Source organism: Triticum dicoccoides, chromosome 7A (assembly GCF_002162155.2).
Source record: "Triticum dicoccoides isolate Atlit2015 ecotype Zavitan chromosome 7A, WEW_v2.0, whole genome shotgun sequence".
Lineage (NCBI taxonomy): Eukaryota > Viridiplantae > Streptophyta > Magnoliopsida > Poales > Poaceae > Triticum > Triticum dicoccoides.
The window spans coordinates 520839045-520843638 of NC_041392.1; positions in this window are offsets into that span (position 1 = coordinate 520839045).

The window sequence follows — 4594 nt, forward strand, 5'->3', positions numbered from 1 at the left end:
GTTGCACTGCGCGGTGGGTGCGGGGTGGGGGGTGGAGCTAGGCTAACCGGGGCAATAATTCTTTACTTTACTTGGGGTGATCGGCCGGAGAAGACTTTGGAAGCGGAGAGGGGCCTTCTTCCTCGGCCGGGAAGTGGGTTAATCGGGTTGCCCCTGACGCCTTCCGTCCCGTTGCCGTGGCTTGGCTAGTTGTAGTATGTCTCTGTGGGAGGAAGCTCCTCTGACGTACGGCGCCTGCCGTTAGGCCACTGACAGGTGGGTCAAGTTTCAGTCGGGCACACGAGTCAGCGACGGAACGGCACCCTGCCGCACGGCAGGGGATCCTCGTCCGTCTCTATGGCAGGAGCCCTGGAAGGGAGGCAAATGCCCGATGCTCCTCCCCTCGTGCTCGCGCCCGGACGGACGTGTGAAGGCGACCGACCGGGCGGGTTTGTGGTTAAAACTTGTTGGCCGAGCGCACAGTTCATGCCGACCTGAGCGGTCGAGCCTGGGCCTTCGGAAAGCTGACAGCCGATGGTCCAAACTGGACGTCGGTTAAGCTCGTGCCTTTACTGTGAAAAAGAAGCTCGTCCTTTTGCTTATGGTCCGAGGTAGTTAGGTACATATGCATGCATGGAGTAAAAATGATTTCTTTTACTTTGATAACAGAGGTGAGCTGATTGCTTCATGCCAACCTTGACTGACAAGTGACACATGACCTGTTTTTGATCGCATGTTTTCCTTTTCTTTTACAGTGTGCTGTAATCTAGGTGTTCATCGGTTTTAGCCAGGCTTTCCGTCAATTAATCCGGCAATTTTCACTTCTTCTTAATCAATGAAAACAGCAAGTCTGTTGCCTTCTTTCAAAATAAAATAAAATTAGGTCTTCATAAAGCCCCTGAATTCCACTAGGCCGTTCATGCTGGAAATATTAAGCAATTTTTCGGTTAATCTAATCCACGAGTAGATAATAAACATGACAATCACATTATGCAACTCATGCCGATACCTAAGCATTGAGCACGTACAATAAATATAATCGAAACATCTATGAACACAGTCATACCCTCTGGTTGGCCAGGCCAACGCAGTGGCGTCAACAGCAGTCTCGGCGTCATCCGCGGCCTTCTTCTTGACGACGGCGTCGGCGGCCATGGAGTCGATGCAGGGGAAATGGTCGAAGTAGAGGAGGACAAAGACGGGGACGAATCGGCAACAGTCGCATCGAGACGCTCCCCAAAAACCTTATTGCCCTTCTCCCGGGTTCCTAAGGCACCTGCTCTCCCGACCAACTGTGCACATGGTCGTCGGGATGAGATCACCGGAAGCAACATAGTGAGAGAAATAGTAGATGACGGCTAGGGTTGCGCGAGGAGGGAGTGAGTGTGTCGGCTGCACTGGCCAACTCCTCCAATATATTTGTCGTCCGGTAAATGGGCCTGGGCTTAGGCCCATGACCGAGTCCGCGAACAGCCCATGGTCTAATGTCTTGGACAGTGGCACTTCTGTTAGTGACTCGTTAATTAATTTGAGATTAATCAACCATTTATGATCGATAAAAATAAAGCGCATATGTGTGAGCCCAGCTCATTCCCACAACTCGCGACACGCGCACCATCGTGACGAGGTGAGGCGAGGCAGGCGGCAGAGGAGGAGCGCGCATGTACATCTCCTCTTTCCAAGATCTCAATGGCATGAGGTAGAGTAGTCCTTATAAAGGGGCCCAACTCTCCTCAACTAGCAATATGATACTAAACTTTCCACCACTTGCCATGCACCTACATGGGCCTTAGAGATTAATCATGAATCATTGTCTTATATGGGCCAAAGTCCTATAATTCAACAACCCTCCACCAGATCTCAAGGCACATTAGTTTGTCATATGTTCCAAACAATGTTTTATATACGAGAGTTTCAGTGGAGAGTATTAAGTTGAACTTCCACCAAGAGCAACCGGATTAAACTTCTTCGCAACTGAACATTGGACTATGCCTTGAATTGTCAGTTTAGTGTGCAGAAGTTTTGCCAATTGCCAGTTGGTATGTGGCTGCCGAAGGCAAAACCCCACAGGTGGAGCTTATTAGTCATACTCCTGACCTGTTCAGGAGCTTCCTAGAGATTAAACCCTGTCTCATAGACTGTGACCAGCAGTCGGGCTCACTTATGTGTGTTCCTCCAAAGAATGCTATGTAGGATAGCATCTTGCGTACACAAGCTTTGGAACACATTAAGACAAAAGTGATAATATCCCAGTTGACTGCTGGACTATTTCCTAGGTCTAATTCACGGGATCTCCAACCATATAGGTTGCGTTACCCCCCCCCCCCCATGGAAACTTATGTGGGTCGCATGCCCATCTCCCTCGATGCATTTTCTATCACAATCTGTGATGGCCCTTTAGTAAAGGGATCTGCTAGATTCTTTACCGACTGGATATAACCCAACACTATTATTCTGGAGTTTCTTGAATGCATGACATATTTCAATCTTATTCTTATATGCTTTGTGGGCTGCATGTTGTCCTTTGAACTCTTTGCCTTGGCAATCACTGTCTGATTGTGACAGTTCATAAGGATAGCCCGGACTGACTTGTCAACCACTGGCAAATACATCAAAAGCTCTCGAAGACATTTTGCTTCGATGCATGATGTGTCTAATGTTGTGAGTTCTACTTCCATAATCGATCTCGCTAAGATTGTCTGCTTGCAAGACTTCCAGGAAACAACACCAACACCAAGTGTGAACACATATCCACTTAGGGCTTTCATCTCATCAGCATCAGATATCCAATTCGAATCACTATACCCCTGAAGTATCGTCGGGTACCCAGTATAGTGAATTTCGTAGTTCACAGTACCTTGCAAATAATGCATCACTCGCTCAACAGCGTGCCAATGCGCATCTCCTAGATTGGAGACAAACCGGCTCAGTTTGCACACATCATATGAGATGTTAGGCTGAGTAGCACAAGCTAGGTACATGAGTGAACCAATCACTTGAGAGTATCTCAATTGATCGACAACTGTGCCCTCAAACTTTCGAATCCGCACGCTAGGATCATATGGTGTTGTAGAAGGTTTGCAGTCCGAATATCCAAAACGACTCAAAATCTTCTCAACATAGTGGGATTACATAAGTGTCATTCCACCCTCATCATCTCTCAATATATAGCTTGATATTCAAGATAACATTAGCCACACCTAGGTCATCCATCTCAAATTTATGAGATAGAAAAGCCTTGACCTCCTCAATTTCTTTGAGGATGGTCCCAAATATCAGTATGTCATCGACATGTAGACACAGTATAATTCCTTCGTCCCCACCATGGCGATAGTATACACATTTGTCAGCTTCATTAACAATAAAGCCAACATATGCCAAAGTTTTATTAAACTTCTCATGCCATTGCTTAGGCACTTGTTTCAGTCCATACAAATACTCCCTCCGTCCCAAAATTCTTGTCTTAGATTAGTCTAGATACAGATGTATCTAATACTAAAATGTGACTTGATACATTCATATTTAGACAAATCTAAGACAAGAATTTTGGGACAGATGGAGTATTTCAATAGCTTGCACACCTTTCTTTCCTGACCATTTACTACAAAGCCATATGGCTGTTGCATGTAAATTCCCTCGTCTAGCTCTCCATTAAGGAAAGTCGTCTTACGTCCATCTGATGAATGAGAAGACCATGTGAGGCAGCCAATGAGAGTAACACTCAAATGGTTGTCAATCTAGCCACATGTTAGTAAGTATCAAAGAAGGCGAAGTATCGAGTGAAAACAACAATTCGATGAAAATCTGGAAACTAATGGCATGGGTCGTTGGATCAAGAGCGAAGGGTAGAGATGAAAAGTGGGATTGCTAACAGGTCACTTAACCTCCTTTTACACATAACCCCTCATTAATTCCTACGATTAAAGAAATCCTACCGCCCCTTTGTTTGTTTGTCTTTGAGTGATTCATCTTCGATCTAGGTAAGGGCATGGCGCCATCAGCGGCGAGGGCCCGTCCTTCACCGCCGGAGACCATGGCACCCCATCCTTCACCACCGGAGATCATGGCACCCCGCCCTTCAAACCATGTGGTGCCACCACCCCTCCTCTCTGCTGCTCTTGTTGCTCCTCTGTACCCTCCCATACCCCCCAGGTCATGCCACGATCGCCTCCGAGGCAACAACCTTCTCTGTCGGAGTTCATGGAGACGCTTCCTATAGACCGTGTCGCTCCTCTATCTCCTGCCATGTCCCCTCCTCCTCGTATCTATACAGATGTAAGTCCCTGACCAATCCATGTATGATGCATCACTTTTTTTCTTCTGAATTGATATGAACATGAACGTTCAATCCTTACTCCCTGTATTGATGCATATTTATTTTTTCTGAATTATAATGAATGTGTCATGGTACTGCCTATTTCTTTGTAAATTGATATGTACTTGTGTGCTCAGTCCTTACTCCTTGTGTGAATGCATCTCTGTTTTTTCCGAATTCTAATGAACGTGTCATCATAGAGCCTTTTTTTGTAAATTGATATGAACTTGTGTGCTTAGTCCTTACTCCCTGTATGACCATTTTTAAATTCTAATGAACATGTCATGGTCATCCCTATGT